Source organism: Stegodyphus dumicola, chromosome 5, assembly GCF_044657685.1.
Source record: "Stegodyphus dumicola isolate Sdum_Otavi_A_Nest chromosome 5, ASM4465768v1".
In the NCBI taxonomy this organism is placed as follows: Eukaryota; Metazoa; Arthropoda; class Arachnida; order Araneae; family Eresidae; genus Stegodyphus; species Stegodyphus dumicola.
In genome coordinates this window covers 17,200,898-17,221,222 of record NC_140772.1, presented here as the reverse complement: position 1 = coordinate 17,221,222, position 20,325 = coordinate 17,200,898, and the positions used below count along the sequence as shown (strand labels likewise).

Sequence of the window (20,325 nt, the reverse complement as noted above, 5' to 3'; positions counted from 1 at the left end):
GCGAGACTGTGTATCGGAAATTCTAAAAATAAGTTGTTTTTAAATATTTTGTGATACTGCTGTTGAATTGAAGTTTACGTGGTTTAAATGCGAAGAACATGATACTTAATAAATAAAGGTAACGCACAAAACGTTAAAAAAGACGACCTTTCGGGCGTAATATAAAATCTGAATGCTTTCAGATTTTTAGATATTTCCTTCAATTTTCTTTATTGTAAAATGTGGAACATTAAATTGCAAAATTTGGATATTGGTGAATGATTTATCAACAGTTATTATTACACGATACTTGTATAAAAGGCAAACAGGAATACGAAAAATTAAGTTTCTTTTCTTTCTAAATTAAGTTTTTTTTCTTTCGTTTCTTTTCTAAGTTCTAAGGCAAAACAGGAATACGAAAAATTAAGTTTCTTCTTTAAGTGTACGATTATCTTCAATAAATCAAAGATCACTCAAATTCTGGCCTATGCCGATGATGACGTTATAATTAATTGTACGTGCAAAGGGAATGCTATCAGAAGTTTTTTTTATGCCTTGGAGAAAGCAGCAGCTAAAATGCACTTGAATATCAATAAAACCAAAAATATATTGTTACGGATTTGGTATTTAAATAGCTTATGTTAGTTGAATTGTAAATTAAATGGTTTTATTTTCCGCGCAGTGCAGCGCGTGACGAATATTAAAAGAATGCTAAGCCGGAAAATTGAAAATACAAGAGCGCGTGCATGTAGCATTTAATAAATATCTCTTTTTGATTTCGAGAAAGTACTAGAAAATTCTCGCGCGCGATTTTAAAATCTTATAAAAGGAGGAAAACCTCTCAGTTTGTTGTAGCTTTATACTGTTATAGGTAGGAAATCGAAATTGAGCTTAAAAGCTAAACGCATGATCTGTCTCACTATGATTAGGCCAGTTATGCTCTACGCCGCCCCAGCGTGGGCAATTGCCAATAACACGGATAGCAGAAAACTAGAAGTCCTTCAAAACAAAATTTTGAGAGCCATCACTAATGCGCCCTGGTTTGTACGAAATAGCATCATTCATGCAGACTTGAAACTTAGGTTTCGAAATACTTGAAAAGACATGCAGACTAAATACTTGCAGACTTGAAAATAAACCCCTTGCTACTACGAAATACTTGCAGACTTGAAAATAAAGCCCATTCCTGAACAAATCCTCATGGAGGCGCACAACTTCTTCGAAAAAATGGATAATTCTCCAGTGCACACACTAAGAGAACTCGGTAATTATGACCCTGCGGTGGACAGCGTGGTGAAGAGACCTCGGTCAATTCACCATAATGCGCGGTGGTGATGTAAATATGTAAATAGTGTACATATGAAGTTGTGTTTCGTGCTCTATCTAACCTTATTTAACCAAGTACTGTGTTACTGCCAAAATTAGCTATTTGCCTGGAAGCAGGCTAGAGACTCTGAATTAATTACTATGTGTTAAGGACTGTGTATTCTGTGATCTCACCACGCCCACTGCTGTGGTTCTACTCCTGATTACCTGCTGGACTGCGCACCCTATCTCAGTAACCTTACGCTACTATCCTGACCGAATGCATCATGCAAGGACTTGAATGCTGGATGATTTTGTTTTCCAAGTACTAATTTCCCAATTTTCGTATATTCAGCTTGACTTCGCCACGGAATGATTGCACCTTGTTCTAATGTCACGCCCCCGGACGAGGTGCAGTAGCACCTTAATGTACTAAAAACCGTGAATGGCCTTTATAGGCTGCACAGATTGTACAGGTCAAAACTGTAGTAGTAGTTGTATACCTGAGGTGAATCAGAAATAAATAAAATAAAGTTCGTTGTAGTTACTTAGTTTGTTGTTGTTTTAAGAGTTTGTTTAGAAAACTGCTCTTGTTGATTGTAGCGAATTCGCGGATTAGCTTTCTTCAGCTGTTTTGAATTAAGTTCTATTGAACGTTTGAGTAGTTAAAAGATAACTACTGTGAGATATTGTAATACTGCACGATAATTTGAGGAAAGTTAAGCATTTTTGTAGTGATAATAATAAATTTTGTTCATTTTTCATCGGACTTGTGCATTCATTTCGTAACGAACCCGTACGCACGCAACAATATATATTTCGATTACAAAAGAAGCTTTAAACAAGACATAGATTTGAATTAGTGATTAGTTTTATTTATTTTATTAACTCACTAAACAATATTGATACAGAAATTAAGAAAAATACTATCGCTGTCAATCGCTATTCTTATGACTGTATTTTTGCAATTAAACAATTACGAAACCATTTTTCCATTTTTATACTAGACTGTCCCCGGACTGATGCAGATTTATGTAGGGGTCTAAAATTTGAACCTAAACTAAGGTATACGAAACTTATATAGTTGCTTCTGAAAAAGCCTTAAAAAGATGCCTGATGCTGTATACGCTGGCGGCTTATGATGATGTACATATCACACGGAGTTATATAAATTTCTTAAACACACAGATATTGTCAAGTTTATTAAAATTAACTCAATGAAAGTTTCTGGTTACATTCGCCAAATAAATTCTTCTCTATAACGTTAAAACTTTTAACCATAAACTAATGTGAAAAAGAGCCAGAGGAAACACCAGGCTTCCAACAGCTAAACTGTACCGATAGTGACTTTTACATTATTAAAATTGCTAATTGGAAATCTCTTGCCAAACGGAAAGCGAAATGAAAGAGGGTTCCACAGATGGCCATGGCCCACCCTGGGCTGTAACACTAATAAAATGAAATCAGTAATAAACTGTTTCTATAACTCAATCACAAATGGCAATTAAGAAAGAAAAATATTACCCTCAAGGTAATAAAATTAGTCTTTAAAACATCCACCACCGTTAAGTATGAACAAAAAACAAACTCCAAAAGAAATAAATCTTTCTAGTATCCATTATGTATTTTTACTCAACCGAACCTAACAACTGATTCTGAATAATATCACTGTGCAAGTTCATTATTGCTTGTTAATAAAGATTAGTTTCCAAAGGAAGGCAAGGTTGTCTAACAGCCCACGTTCTTCAGAGATTAAATAAAATATGCATATGTTACGGTGAAACACCGAAATCTGGAGAATGTCGACTTTCACCGGTGAATGTCAACATTCACATAGTCTCTTGGTGTATGTCCGAAATATTTTCCAAATACTATTATTTGTGACTTACACCGGTGAATGTAGACATTCACCATGTACTAATGGTGAATGTTGAACATATAACAATATTATATTTTCTTCTCCGTAATCCAGTCGCGAATAAACGCACTTGAGACTTGAAATAAGAACATGAGAACCTAAAACACACAATACATTCAAAATGAGAAAGGAAAATAATAGAAGTTAAAAACTTACTTAATTATACAGTACGTTCTAAATGAGAAAATAAAATAACAGTCATAAAATCTTACTAAATTACGTGATTCAAATCTTATTTATTGCAACAACTTAAACTATTATGGCACTTTATGACCTCTCTTTTCGACTTTCACCAGAACATATCTGTGATTGTCGACATACACCGGTGAGGGTCCGAATATACAAGAATGTAGTGAAATATTCGGTCTTTCACCGACGTATTTGGTGAATGTTGATATTCTCCGGTGAAAGTCGACATTCTCCAATTTCGGTCTTTCACGGTAAAACATATATCATATGCTAATAATAACATAAATTTAAATGTGAAAAACAATTTAAAAAATTCAAAAAGTAATTTTAAAAAAGAAATTTGAAAGCTTTCAGGATTTATATTACGCCCAAAGAGGCGTTTTTAAAACTTTTCATGTGTTAACTTTATTTATTAAATATCATGTTCTTCGCTCTTAAACCATAAAATTCAATTCAACAGGAATATCACAAAGTAATTAAAAAAAAAGCATATCTTTAGAATTTACGATACACAATCTCGCGCGCTGGAGATAATAGTGGTTCCCCTACCCCGTACAGTGTTGCCATTGCTCGCTTTGAAATAGTTGAGTTTTTAATCAAAAATTCGTTAAAGTTTTACAAAATATGAAACAGATAATAAAACAAATTCCAAATTTGGGCTTCCAGATGCCGATATTCGTGTGAAGGGCTACGGTATACAAAATTTGATGTCACTAGGTGCCATTGTTTTCGAGCGATGGCACCTAGTGAGAAACATATATACATTCATGCAGATTCTTCACTATTTGATTTCTTTAAATATAATGCAGGGCTCTAATATTTGGTGGCAACAATTTGAAAGGTGATTCAGACTTTTATAGTGAACCTACACAAAATGCCAAAAAAAAAAAATTAATAGTCCTTTTGGGCTAACAATAATTATAGTATGGTAAACTCCAGAAATGTAGAAATGTACATTTACATGTACATGAAATGTACATAACATTACATATTTTTAAATAAAATTCATACTTTTTACCATTCATTTAATTTCTTTTTTTATCTCGACCATGATTATAAACAAACGCTTTTGAATAAACGCAACATTTTGAATTATTATACCCGCAACTGTGGCTTGCGGTTTATTTGTTGGTTATCCTTCCAGCTTGGAACAGAAACTGTGCTCCTATACACTTACTTTTTAACAATTTCATTTTTTTTTTAAATTACAGTATTCTAATTTTAAACATGTACATCCTGCGCACTCTTTCTGCGACTTTCTACCGCGGCGAAAATGCTTCTAGAGCAAGTATGATTGTCAGAGGTCATATAAAAGACAGAATCATTAGCAACACATTACATTTATGATGTAACCCAAATCTTATTAAATGACACTACGAATAAGTTTAGTCGAGCTTACATTGGAAGAAAATAAATATATCTGATGATCCAACTCGCATTCAGGAGTTCATTTAATTATTTAGGTTTTGTTTTCTTATTTCCGTATGTTAGTTCTCTTATTACTTGTATAGGAAAACTAAGCTACTATTTTTATTCGAAAATTCTGCAAAGTTGACATTTTTTTTTTTTTTTTTTTTTATGAAATTTGCTTACATCAGAATGCAGTATTTTCGCATAATGCTCTGTTAATTTATTATGCATTAGACTCCTTATTAAGTTGACAATTTATAATTTTCCTTTATAGAATTTGAGTTTTTAGGCAAGGTACTCTATCCCTCACTCGTATTTTAGAGCTAAGAAAAAATACTGTGCATGTTTTTTTTTTTTTTTTTTTTTTTTTTGAATCATTGCGTTAGTCTTCAATTAAATGTTTTTACATAATGTTACGTTTCCTTTCTTTTTCATTTTACTTCCATCAAAATCAGTTAACAATTATGATCAAGGGGGGAAAAATGAGAAGGAAATGCTTTTTCTCTCTCTGAAAGAGAATACTAGTACGAAAAAGATATCGTACAAAAGTTTACAATCTGCGTGTATGGTAGGAAAGCTTTCAGATTTAATATAACGCCTAAAAAAGGCTTTTTTTTTTTTTTTTTTTTTTAACGTTTTGTGTGTTACCTTTATTTATTAAATTTATTAAATACCTTGTTCTTGGCACTTAAACTATAAAATTCAATTCAACAGCAATATCACAAAATATTTAAATAAGCATATGTTTAGAATTTCCGATACACAGTCTCGCACGCTGGAGATTCCCCCCCCCCACACACACATACAGTGTTGCCATTGCTCGCTTTGAAACCGTTGAGTTTCTTAATCAAAATTTCATAAATGCTTCACAAAATACGAAATAGATAGATAATAAAATAAATTCCAGATTCAAATTTGGGCTTTCAGATGCCCATATTCGGGTGAAGACGTGCGTTATTCAAAATTAGATGGCTCTAGGTACCGTTGTTTTATCACAAAGCGAGAAACATACATACATTTATGCAGATTCTTCATTATTTAATTTCTTTAAATATAATATAGCGCGATAATATTTGGTGGCAACAATTTGAAAAGTGTTCATAGTGATCGGACGCAAAATGCCAAAATGAAATTAATAGCCCTTTTGAGTTAACGCCTTTTGGGCTAATAATAATAATATATTTACTTTTATATTAAATAACTACATTAGTTATGAAAATATCACTTCAAAATTGCTTGAAATATTTCTTTGAATTCGAAGATTGTTTTACTACTTTTAAAATTATATAAATTTCTAGTTGTGGCTCTTAGCTAATCTAATTGCAATTCTTCTGTTTTCCGGAATTATGAAAGGCGACTTTTACTGATGTGATGTTTCGTCAACCTACTATATAATAACATACATACTGACTAGAATTAGATTTTCTTTTACTTATATGCGGTAAAATATATTTAACTAGGAAATTATTTTAAGTTGGCATTTTCCTGTGGTGTTTTGTTGATGGTTTTCATAACATCTGCAAAGTCGTATTTTTAATCGGCCAAAATGTTGCTTAAGCATTAATAAAAAAATTCACCCAGTAAAATTTCATATTCATATCCTAATTTGAACAAATGCTTCTGGAATTATATTCCAAGTATATTCCACATTTAGCGATATAACTAGAACAATACGAATGCAATTTTCTCAGTTCGCTTTCGCGTTTTTTAAAACTGTTTAAATATTTTTAATTTTGATATTAGTAGAAGGAAGGCTTTGAATTTTTTTTTAATTCTTTGTTAATAATATCTATTTAAAACGGTAATTTGCATATTTTTGATTAAACTTCTCAAAGTTTTTTTCTAATAATAAAATTTCGAATTATTATAAAATATGCAAAATAATAAAAAAATCTGAAAGGTTTCAGATTTAAAATTACGTTCAAAGGGGCGGTCTTTTAACATTTTGTGTGTTACCTTTATTTATTAAATATCATGTTCTACGTACTGAAACCATAAAATTCAGTTCAACACCAGTATCGCAAAGTAATTTTAAAATGAGCATATATTTAGAATTTCCGATATAGAATCTTGCGCGTTGGAGGTAATTATTATTCCCCCCACCCGTATTGTGCTGACATTGCTCGCTTTGAAATCGTTTAGTTTTTTTAATAAAAAATTCATTGAAGTGTTACAAAATATGAAATCGATAATCAAACAAATTTCAAATTCAAATTAGGGGTTCGACATGCCCATATTGTATGGAAAATTCAAATTTTTATGTCTCTAGGTACCGTTGTTTTATCACAATGCGAGAAGTATACATACATTTGTGCAGGTTTTTCATTATTTAATTTCTTTAAATATAAGACAGGGCGATAATATTTGGTGGCAACAATTTGAAAAGTGAATTAACGCTTATCGTGAATCGACGCAAAATGCCAAAAGAAATTAACAACAGTCCTTAATTAATAGTCCTTCAGAGCAAATTGCTCCTTTGGACTAATAAACAAGAGAGATCTGACCTCCCAGAATGAACAAAATAAGAAAACATAACTCACCTCAGCAAATACCTGGAGATGTTCGATATCTAAATTAGGAGCGACTTGTGCTAATCGAGAAACAGTGGTAAAATAAAAATGAAGAAACAAATAGACTTTCCGTCGATAAATAAAACCATGCAAAGATTTTTCTGCGCTTTAGTCTAACAACATTTCACGTGTGCAAATGTGATTATGGGGCGGGCGAATCGAGCTCTGTGCGATTATTTACATGAAAGATGAGTCAAAAGAAATAAATAACGCTACAGACGCACACAGGGAGGAATAATAGTCATAATAAAAATAAAAAAATGAAAAGAAAAGAAACCTCGTCGTAAAAATCATCCAACAAAGCCAGCACGGATGGATGGAAATACGAAAAGGGGGAGGAGTAGATGGGGGCGGGGACGAGTGCTAAAAAGCAGGTGAGAGAAAGCGAGAACGCGCATGCACGCATACTCTCCACCTCCAGCGTATAAAAAATACTAATAAAAGCGAATCGTTCACTCTACCAAGAACCAAGTTACCATCTATAACGAGGCGGAGGTGATAAATAATCGGCAAGGCTAGGCTAGACATTTTCCGTTAGAGGCCTCTGGACTTTTTATTTGCAGAACAGCAGTTAGTGATTCGCAAGCAGTCATTGGACAGAAACCACTAATGATACGCTCAAATAACAATAAAAAAACTATAGTTGAAATAGTATCCAAGAAAATAGGTGACCGGCGAACTAACCATTCCGGACAAGTCTCCCACAGCTTCAGTTTTAGATTTTTACGTATGGGGAGAGTAATAACTGCTGTGGAAATTGCCTGATAATTCAGATTACCATTACTTACTTATTCAGTTTTTTTTACTAGTTATTTGAAGATGCATTTTTCGTTTGTTTATAGAGAACAATTATCGTTAACAGACGGTATAAATCTTTCGAACAATGGCCTAGAATTGTTTTATGCGGTCATACTTAAAGAAGTTCTGTACCGACAAAGTAATTCATTTATATGCGAAAAGCTCATTCCTAGATAGAGGAATTTCGGTTTTTGGATTCAAAGGAGAATTCCAAACAGAAGGGACAAAGACGACTCTGAATAAGATCAAATTCAACAGGCGAATCACGACGAAAATGCTCTAGTTAACTTTACCATCTAACTGGATGTTCATGCAAATTAATGTAAAATTTTTATACTAATCGCCGAAGCTGTTACTCGATGCAATGACTAAAGCTCGCGACAAACTGTATAAGGTATTTCTCCCACTTCCCTAGCGTGCCTTCGTGGTGTAGTGGTTCTGCACACTGGGCCGGTATTCCAGAGGTCCGTGGTTCGATTCCCGGCGAAGGCAGTTGCATATTTTTCATCTTTCCTGCTTCCAATTAACCTATATTGACTCTAGAAGTGGCGCCTGAACTAAAAAGGGTTGTGGATGATGATTCTCTGCACCCAGGATTTGGCGACTAGGTCCCCTAAAACCCTAGTCGCCCTTTAAAAAGGGGAGTATATAAGGTATTTCTCCCACTTCCCTAGCGTGCCTTCGTGGTGTAGTGGTTCTGCACACTGGGCCGGTATTCCAGAGGCCCGTGGTTCGATTCCAGGCGAAGGCGGTTGCATATTTTTCATCTTGCCTGCTTCCAATTAACCTAATGACTCTACAACTGAATGCAGCAAAACCTCTGTAATATGATCCAAATGGCTCCAAAAGATGAGACTTCTGTTCATGTGGTCACCATATTAAAGTGATGTTCAATACCGATACCTATTTATGCGCTAAGGCATAAATCGTAGCATATATGGCTCAAACACCTACGTACATTAACATGAGCTAACAACAAAGTGATTGCTGTCCTGCATAATCGCGGACAAGCATCCCTCTTAATGATGACCGTCTAAAGGTGAAGTCCATCAAGAGAAATTGCAATCCATTTTTGATACTATAATTCCAAGACAGTACACTTTCTTGATATACATACTTTCATGGTGTCTTTTGACGAAACTGATAAATATGTAGCACTAATTTACGCTTTCTTCAAGGCTTTTTGTTTTAGCTTGCATTCATAGTATCGCCATTATCTATTCATTGCCTATAAACGACCCTGCATAGAGCTTACACTACGTAGGATAGACAAAGCGTAGCTTCGACGAAGCATAGGATCGACACTAACACAGGATCGAAATTGGCATAAGCTTGACATTAGTTATCAGCATACCATCACACCATAAAAAAAAAAAAGGGAAATAATGATAATTACATAATAATGAACAAGATAACTGATACATCATCTGTCACCTACACATAGTTTGTAACAGACATATAGGCATTGTGCAGGGTCAATACACCGACATCGACAGGGTCGAAACCGATTTTCGCTCGATCCACTGACGGCAGGTGGGCTCTTCATACTAGTGTCGATCAGGTGCCGTGTTCCAGCTGTTTCGATAATAATACATTCTTATACACGGCGCAGTGCAATAACAGAATAATGTAGACACCAACATATCAAATTTATGATAAACCCACAATGTAGAGATGCAGCAAGAAAACTGAATTATACATAATGACAATTGTAAGTCATAAATGACCAAAAAAAATGAATGAGCGATGTATGCTTCTTGACAAACTATACGCTCGCAAGATGAAGGAGTGACAGCTCCCTCCCCCACATATACACCATGGAGATAGGAAAGGAAGGAGGGACCAGTCGACACTAGAAGTGAAGCACTGCTTTGAAGCTTGGGTCACCAGATGGGGTGTTCTTTGTTTACATTCAGAAGCTCGCTTGACAGGATTCTGATAGTATTTCGACACACGACAGTTCCATACAAATCGAAAAAGGGACAATTTCGCATGAAAGAAACATTCATAGTGTGATGGATAATAGCAATTTGTGTATAGTTTAGTGACATTTACGCAAAAATCACATCTTGGTTATTTTTCGATAACTAACAACAGCGATTTTGATTATGAATTTGTTTTATAAAATTCTAAGTTGTTGAACTACAAAAATATAGATTTTAACAAAAATGTTATGCTTAAAGAATGAAAAATACCTTACGGTACCTTTAAAATTGTATGCGTCTTTCGATACCCTTGATAGAGTATTCGCTACTTTTATTTTATTTTCCAAACGCCAAAATGTTTTAAATAAAACAAATTTTTTTCACATCCATATATTGTTGCATATTATTGCAAAAACCACCTTTAACAAAATACATAAATATTCATTAAATTATTCATAAATGTATTTGAAATGAAGAATTTATTCACTTATAAACAACTGTGAAAGTACTGTGAAGAAATCTAATTATTAACTGTATCTAATTTATAATAATTATAAATGTTATCTAAATATATAATAACCTTAATATTGAATTGTAAACATAAATTGAAATCCTGTTGACAAATACGTTATAAAACTATTTAAGCAAGAATTGTTCGTATTGCAAAGCAATCTGTTAAAAGGAATTGTAAAGCAAATGCTATGAGATGCGCACTTAAGAACGTAATAAAGAGTTTTGGATAATGTATTGTTAAAATGAAGAGTAGAAAAAAATCTGATAAGTATAATTAAAAGAATTATTCCCCTTACATTTTACAATAACTCAGTTACAAGGTTTAAATAATACTTAAAAAAAAAACTTATTTTATTCCCTTTCAGAAATGTTCAGAGAAAGTTAAGTACTATTTAAAGTATTTCGCTAATTCCTAATAATTCTCTAATTTAAAATGAACCGAACAGAGCATTAATTATAAATTGACTTACATTTTTCGATTTAAAAGATGCCTCAGAAGCCAAAAAATCATGTCATATTTATGAAAGTATTTTAGGAAGAAGCTCTATAAATAGAAAAGAAATAATGCATAATTTTAATATTAATAATACAATAAACTTTGATCTTAATTTTTGTATCTTAACCGAATAAAATCGAATTACCTTAAATTTTTTTTTCTAATGTAATTAACGAAAACTTGCGAAAATATTTCATTCAAATTAAACCATATTTCTGTTCCTAATAACATATCTGACTTATTTTCAGAAGCATTTCTCAGAAAGTTCCCAGAATTTTCATGTCCAATCAATTTTCGGATTTCATTACATGTTTTTTATCTGCCTTCTCACGAACACTGTAGGGAATATTTTGCAAAAATGTAGAATATTAGTAAAAAGATATTTAGGGGGGAGGAAAAAAACGAAAAAGAAAAGAAGTATATATAAGTCTAAAACGCATATGAATAGGAAATTGATTTCAGACACGAAAACTCTGTACACACAATAAATTGTTTTGAAACAAACAATATCAAAATACCATTTAATTTTTTTTTTTCGATATGTACATATGAACTTGCAATGTTATGTGATTATTTTGAAGCAGGAGTACATGAAAAATGACCAGTGCCCTCGACGGGATTCTAACGTGGACCTCTTGAATACTTGCCGAGTGGCCTACCGTTACACTCGGAAGGCATGTAGAAAAGGAGGGAGAAAATATCTTATAAACTCATTATCTATCAGAAAGGAAATAATTTACTATTTTTAAGAATATTTCTTTCCTCACTCACTTATTTTTAAAAAAAAATGTTCGATTATTTTCCAAGGTAATTTTAGAAATTTGAAGTGTCTCATTTCATTTAAGACAGATGAAATTAAAATAGAGAAACAAAGATATTCTAAGTTATGAAGAAAGCTAATGAGTAAGCTTCAGTATGTATTATAAAATTAAATTCACTTGGGCTTAATCTGAACATCACGGACGAAATGTAGTTCCGTCAGTACCAGAGCGCTAAATAATTACAACATAAGACAACTAAAAATTCGGCTTGAGGTACAGAGCTAAAACAGTCAACATTAACTCGGTTTGTGCACAAAAATTATTCAAGTGCATTTAAATTAACCGGGTTTATGATTTAACAAAAAAAGAAAAAAAAAAGTGTAAAAATGGCATGTGTTATACAATTTCTAACTCTGTTCTTGGATTCAACGCTCAAAATTACACCGAAAACAGCTCAAAACTTCAAAAACAATTCCTCTCTCCTTTTTTTTTTTTTTTTTTTTTTTTTTTAACCGAAGGTGTGTGTAATTATTAAGGGACAATTCGAGGACTGCTGTTACATTTTTTCACAATTGAAATGTCATGCATTCGTTTCATTTATGGCACTACTACAATTCGATTGTTTTCACCATTGATTAGCAACGAAGCACTTTTCTTTGCCCACTTTTTTCTTTAAATTTCTATGTAATTTAAAGCCAATGGTATCTACCACTCCTACGTACACTGTTTATTTGCTCAGTTACTACCGCTGCTTTCGTTTCATAGAGTGCGATACGTGACTTTATATAGTTCGACCGTCTCAAGCGCAACCTTGGTTGGCATTCTGCCAAAACACATAGACTCGCCCAAAAGGGGCGGTATTACTTGCTACGACGTGAAAGGTCTTCTCTTCTCCTAAAAAAGCTATACTGGAGGGAAAGAAAGTCCCGGTCCTTCCACCCTATTTTGAGAATAATTCGGTCCAAACGGCGCATGCGTGTTTGCGCTCATGGTCACGGATGAGGCGGTCGAACTATAGTAATAACACGGGACTAGAGAGGCAGCTACTCGATATGAAGTTTTCAGCTGAATATCTGCCACGGCAAAACAGATAACTAACCAAGCGCAATCCTTATCAAACCGCAGAATAAACGGCATTAATCGGGGAGAGAATTAATGAATAAGCTAAGTGAGGATTTGCGAATGTCATTAGCTCTTGCAATGTTTGTTTGTTTCTCTATGCACAAGAAATTTACAAACTGGGTGACCTTGAGAATACTAAAAATGCTCATTTTAACTATTCGTTATCAGTTCAGCAAGCACAGGCCAAATACTACAGTACAACGCTGTAAATCACAAATGACGCCGTAAGTACTCACTCACTTTTAGTACAGTCCAAATCGGAAGGATAAAGTAGGCTTCGCTAGAACCCAATCAAGTACTCAGTCAGCTGTTTCTAGCTCTCTGAGATTTTATGTCGACGGATGGAAAGAAGTCTGAAGTCTTCTTTTAGTGGCGACGTGTTTACGATGAGTTGCTTCGTCAAGATATTGTTATTCACGTTCTTCGAACGGAATGTTGGGTTTAAAAAGGATTAAATCAGCAGGCGTAATGTCCAAAAAAAAAAAAAAAGTTTAACGAACTTATTTAACAAATTTCCCAATCCACTGCAAACGGAACGGTCTGCTACTGTTTTGTCTAACAAATCTTTTATTTCATTCACAATGAAATTTTATAGATTTGGTTCATTTATGGCATTAATACTCAAATGGTAGTCTACAGCCTGCTTCAACGCTCTAAAACTGCTAGGAGTTTTGGCAGAGAGGCAGTATTTTCACCATATAGCCTCACAGATTTCAGCCTATCGTAAAAAGAAAAGAAGTATAGTTCTTGCATTATGATCGGTTTAGACGACATCAGTAAAAATGGGGAAGACGCACCCATCATGAGTATTTAATACTAGCTCATCAACTTTTAACTATAATACGTCTTACTTACAGGACATAATGAAGAGCTTACGACAGGACATGCTTAAAACATACTAGAACAGGACATAATGAAGACTTCGTCCCAGATTCTTGTATTCTATATGAATCGAAGCATCTTATGCTATGCTGCTCTTTCCTGGAAGGTCATGGATACAGCCCAATATAGAACTTAGGGCAGGACATACTTAGAACATATAGAACAGGACATAATGAAGACTTCGTCCCAGATGCTTGTATTCTATATGAATCGAAGCATCTTATGCTATGCTGCTATTTTCTGGAAGGTCATGGATACAGTCCAATCAATATACAAGTTACTAAGACCTGCATTGACTTTGCATGTACTACAGAAAATATTGTTGTGATAAATAAGCGGATAGCTCACACTGCAAAGAAATCATTGAATGCGTTATTGGCAAATGCATTTCAAAATCGATGGTACTGTTCGGATTTTGTTTCCAAGAAAATTTAGATCTTGTATATCTCATAAAATACGATAAAGAATTTTAGTTTTTTTTTTTTTTTTTTTTTTTTTTTTTTTTTTTTTTGAGGGTGAGGATTGAACGGTTCTAACACAAAAATCTAACTTTTCATGTGATCTTCTAATACCTCGGGATCACTTCAAACTCAGCTTGTAAAACAATCACTTCAGCTCGTAACGAAGATTGCAGAAATATTTCCGCATACGCACATTAGTCGCAAATAATTGTTAGAAGTTGACAGCTGACACTAGATAAGGGGTGCATTCTTCACGTAACGGTGTAATCAGCGCTGCTTCCGCAGCTTTTCTACAGCCCTTTCTGATATTCTTTGTCATCACCCATGCAGTCCAAAAGCGCGTGAATTGCTTTAGCAAGCTTTTCGTAATCTATTGAAGTCATGATTGTTGAATACCTATCTGATCCAGTGCTTGAAGATAAGTGATTGAACCAAACAAGTACTTGCATCCTGATGATGCTCCATCAATCTTCTTCAGCTGCTTCTATTACCCTTGAATCCAAAGCTTGGAACATTGTCATACAGTTCTTAATTCATGCATAAGGAATTTTTCTTCTTCCTCACTGCGTGCCTTCGTGGGTAATTGGAAGCTCCCTTACAGCGTGCCTTCCTAGCCTGTTCCGATAATACCTAATCGCTGTACATACATAACCGCAATTTGTTATCTCACTTTTTATTAGCCCAAACGGGACGCTTGTCACAAATGGTATATTAGTCGCGAAACAGCATTTTGCGTTAAATCAATATAAACGGCGTGTTTATAGTGATTAAATGTTTTTAATATTGAGTGTTTTTGATTTTTTTAATTGTTTTTAATAATATAAGTAATTTTGGTGTTATAATTTTGAATTTAATGCTTTATTTTTGGAGAGTGGCTTGCTGTAAATGGCTTGATTTAAGAATAAAGCCATAAGAAACAACAACTATAAACTATAATTGTGAAAAAACAAAGCGCCAAGAATGTGATATTTAATAAATAAAGTAACCACGCAAAACGTCGATAATAAATATACAATAAAAAAAGTTTTGTAAAGCCATCTCGGAAAGAAAACTGAACACTGATATAGTAGACTTTAAAAATGGTTCAAATAAATTTACATTTCACCAAAGCTGCTGTAAATCAATTATATATATTAAAGCTATTGAAAGAGGCTATAAAATAACCTTGATTCTTATGAAGTGGATAACAAAGTTCGGGGAATCCCAATGAAATTTTGAACTTTTTGTGACAAAAATTATCCATGAGTGGCAATTGTTCTGTTTAACAGCTCTCCAGCAATACTTTTGTATGCTTTGTCGAATATAAAGGCAATCAAAATGATCATTAATAATAGAAACATAATTTAAGTGTATTGCCCCCTAATGACGCCTTGAATGACTATTTATATTGTATTAACAGTATACTAACTAGTATAACTATTTATATTGTATTAACAGTATTCTACGAAGCTACTGGCTAGGATCTGTACCTAGGCCACGGGGGTATAAAATTTATGAACTTGGTGGCTCTGAAGGCCCTGGGAAAGGTCACTTATTGGCCGGCCTCGGGGTCTGGCATGTTCTGAGCAGTTGGATCCGTAGCCGGGGGTTTTCCTCCCGGTTTGCTGGGTAACGGCATCCTGAGACGGGCTCGCCCATGCGACTGGCAGGTAGTAGTTAACGACCAGTGCTGCCTGGAGATCAATGTATTTCCAGGTGGTGCGCCGCTCCTCTGGAGGGGTAATAGTGGAGGTTGAACCTCTACGATGTGCCCCAAAGGGGGATGGACCTGTAGTGTGATGAAGTTCACGGAACGGGGAAATGCCCATAATGTTGTTGTTGTATTAACAGTATTATTGATTTGCATGAAGACTCGGAAATAATTATTTGCGGAGATTTCAATGCTAAGAGCCCCCTATGTAGTCCTTATAATCACTAAATAGATCCAAAAGGTGATGCTATAATTGAATTCTGCTCGACAAACAATTTGAATGTTCTTAATAATCCTGATAGCCCGGCTACTTTTTCCGGTGCCAGAGGCGAAACCTGGAAAAACCTTATCATTGTAAGATTTTCTTTTGTCCTGAATTGGTCTGTTTCTATGGATATATCATGTAACGATCATCGCTACATTGAGATTGGATTTTTAAATAACTTACTTAGAGAGAAGAAATTTGAACGTTTCTATATTTGGGATTTGAATTGACTAAATTTTCATGCAGAACTCTATAATTTTATAAATAAAGTTTCCGAAGAAAATTTAGAAAATACTTTTGATTTAAATATTTATATTAAAGATTTTACTAACTCAATAGTGGATATCTGTAAGAAAAATAAGAAGATGAACAATTTAAACAGAGCAACGCTCTGGGTAAACAGGTGCATTGGTGTTCCGAAAAACTGCCTATTTTAAGAAGTCAAACTCGACTGTATCGAAGAAAATTTCAGAGCTGTTACAATCGTGTAGAGAAAAATTTGTTAAAGATTCAATATAAGAAGAAATTAGCTGAATATAAACGAGAAATCAACATTAGTAAAAATTGTGCTTGGGAACAACTATGTGACACCGTCATATATTCATCAACCTTTTAGCATTCCTTATTATATTGCTGTTAATAAATATAAACCAGCTTTACAAATTGCCTCTTTGAAATATCAAGATGGGTCTTATACTAAGAATATAGACGAAACAGTAAATTACCTCCTACAATATCACTTTCCTTGTGATACTACTTATGGTGATCTATCATGTCATTATCAAATTAGATCAGATTGCAGGATACCTCCAAAGACCGTAAATGATTATGATTTTACTTTGGATGAAGTGGACTTTACTCTTAAAAAGTTAAATAAATATAAAGCTCCTGGTAAAGATGGTCTGACAATGGATATTATTTTAGAAATCTTTGAATGTAATAAAAAGTTCTTTGTAGCTATTCTGAATGAATGTCTTCGGAGGGGAATTTATCCTGAATGTTGGAAAGAGGCTGATTTAGTTTGAAGATTGTTATGAAGTATTACTATTACTAACTGACGCCTCAAAAGAGTTCGTTAGGCCTTGTAACTCATCATGTGAAGTCGCATATCTTGAAGCGTCAACAAGGAGCGCAATCTTGTAGCGCCATTCTTTAATCTTCCGTCTGTTTATTGTATATAATGCTGTATTGTGTATTATCATCGTAATAAATGTTGTGTGTGAATTTCGCTTAATCCTTGAAATGTTACCGACCACAAACAGCATCTTGTAACTACACCTCTGGATACTTGGAGCTTTCATGTTCGCTCACCTACAAAGATCCTTCCTCTTTTCGCCCCATTTGCTCACTGCCTTCCTGGGGCAAGGTGCTGGATAAACTCATGACACAACGGTTACAATATTATTTATTATCAAATAATCTTTTAAATAAAAATCAGCTTGGTTTTATGCTGGGTAAAAAGTACTACCCAGGCTATTAGATAACTTAATTTCTGACATCCTACGAAATAGAAGGAATGGTAAACATACTGTAATTTTATCCTTAGATGTAAAGAGTGCTTTCAACAATGTTTGGTGGCCAATTTTATTAAAGGAATTAAAAAATATGAAATGTCCAAGAAATATCTTCTCATTAATATGTGATTTTCTGAATGAAAGGAAAGTTTCCTTATATGATGGTTAATAAGTGGCATCGCAGAAATTACCAAAGGGGTTGTCCCCATGGCTCAATATCTGGTCCACTTTTGTAGAATATTATTGCTAATATAGCTTTAAACATAACCTTACCACAAAATGTTAGTATACAAGCTTATGCTGACGATTTTGTTTTATTGGCCACGGGAAGTGGTCGCCATACTATTGATAAAGCTTTAAAGTTTTGCCACTCAAGAAGTGGAGAAGTGGTCTTTCTGTGGTAAACTCAAATTTGATCCAAAGAAGAGCTTTCTTTTGGGTATTGCCGAAACTAATACCAGATCAACACATCCTAGGTGCAAACTGTATGGACAACCAATTTACACTTTCTAAAACAATCAAATATTTGGGCATTACGATCGATGAAAAGCTCACTTTTATACCTCACCTAAATCAAATAAAGATCGAATGCAACCATATTCTTAATAAGCGATAAGCGACGGAGGACGTGACCACTACCCCTTTACTAATAAGTTAATTAGCATAGTGCCACGCCCACCCTTATCTAGAGTTTGACCAGAGGGCCACATGTGCGGCCCGCACAGGACGCTCAGACCCAACCAGTTGGCAGTTCTGCGAACCAATTGCCACCTAATACCACCGGGCAGACTCCCGTCCAAATTGCCCGGGGCCAGTATTTATTGATTGATTAACAAAAGATGCTACATGGCCTTACAGGGGCGTTTAAAATTCACATATGCTTTGGAATACATAATTGAGAAGGGTACATAATTGTGCATTGACATTAACAAAAGACTGCAAACGATCACAGATGACATCACGTCACATTGATAAATACAGTTAATTGACCGATGGCATTGACAATAGACAGCAAATAATCACTGATGACCACATATGGCATTAATACACGTAGACATATTTTCATATGCATAAATATACAGTAAGACCCCGCTTAACGCGGGGGATACGTTCCATCAAAGTAGAGCGTAATGCGAAACAGCGCTAAACGAGGCTATCTTTACATGTAAATATTGGGGTTAGGGGAAGATGGCTAGGAAATTGGTTAGGTATTAAATTTAAAAAGTTTGTTTTTTTAATAAAAATAAAACCAAACATTTATTTCTTAAAGCCCAAATTAATACCACATTATTATTTCTTGCAAAAATAAAAACAAAATATAAATAACAAAACGAATATTCTTAAAAAAAATAAAATAAAATAAAATAAAATTATCAGTCAGTCATATTTAGTTAGCCTTCCGCGTTTTCAGTGTTCTGCCTTTTTGTGACAAAAGTATCTAATGTTGTTTGCCTTTTTCTTTTGCGTTGTTCTCTTAAAAGTTCTTCATAAACGGATAGAGCATCTCTAACACCACGCCTTACTTTTGAGCTCCTGTCAAAATTCGGATCATTTTCAATGAATTGATCCATTATTTCAGTTATGGTAGACAAACTCCTTTTTACAAACGCCATCGAAAGTTCTTTTTGCTCTTCTTCTGAATCACTGCTGTCAACATTTTTGTTTTCTTCTTGTTCAGTTAATTCCTTGAGCTCATCATTAGAAAGACTAGCCGCTGCTTCTTGAATTATTTCTTCGACATCTTCCACATTTACCCCTTCAAAGTATGTATGTACAATACCGCACCAAACAAGAAATACAAGTACACTCTTTCTGATATGTATTTGAAACCTATCGCTGCATAATATTTCGGGGAATCCCCGTATGCTGCGAGCGATTTCGTGGAATCCCCGGGTTGAAATAAAAGAGCGCTAAACCGAAACAGCGTTAAGCGGGGTCTTACTGTATCACGATTTGCATAACTAATACTGATATTTGCGGTTACACACTGTTACGTACAGAGTAGTAAGCACTGAGTGCGATTACATATTGACTCTGGATTATTTATATACAGGCCAGCACTGATACTGATATTTGGATACTTGCATTTATATACTTATACACACAATACGTTTTTCACTAAGAACGATAATACACTGATATCTGTGTCTTAAGCATAACGTATGCATACTTTCCAGTGCATGAATATTACAATTGATACAACTTACACTGATATTTGCGATTACACACTCTTACATACAGTTTACTAATATATATGTGGTTACACACTGTTACATACGATACTCGGTGCAATAAGCGCTTATCGCTTACCACACCGAGTGCTATGGCGCTCTGATACTGGAATATTTTTAGAATGCATATATACATCCAATACATTGTAGAATTAACATACCTTTTCTTGCATGCTTCAGCGTGGCTGTTACATAACGTACATGTTGCTGATACTGATGATATCAGCAACCATATTCTTAATAGACTTAGTAAAATGAATCTCCAAGGTAAAGTTCTTAAGAGTTTATACAAAAGG

The 20,325-nt window shown here is 34.2% G+C and overlaps 1 protein-coding gene across 6 annotated transcripts in view; it reads right to left on the bottom strand.

Moving 5' to 3' along the window:
- LOC118189526 (uncharacterized) overlaps positions 1-20,325 on the bottom strand; it is a 1,222,747-nt gene that overhangs the window by 1,083,649 nt on the left and 118,773 nt on the right. Inside the window, exon 1 of one of the 6 annotated variants that reach the window (XM_085816471.1) lies at positions 7,342-7,574. The exons of 4 other annotated variants lie outside the window; for them this stretch is intronic. The gene's annotated coding sequence lies outside the window, so the exon portion shown is untranslated. Of the gene's footprint in view, positions 1-7,341; positions 7,575-20,325 lie in introns of those variants that run through there. One more of the 6 variants, XM_085816474.1, reaches the window with a different exon arrangement.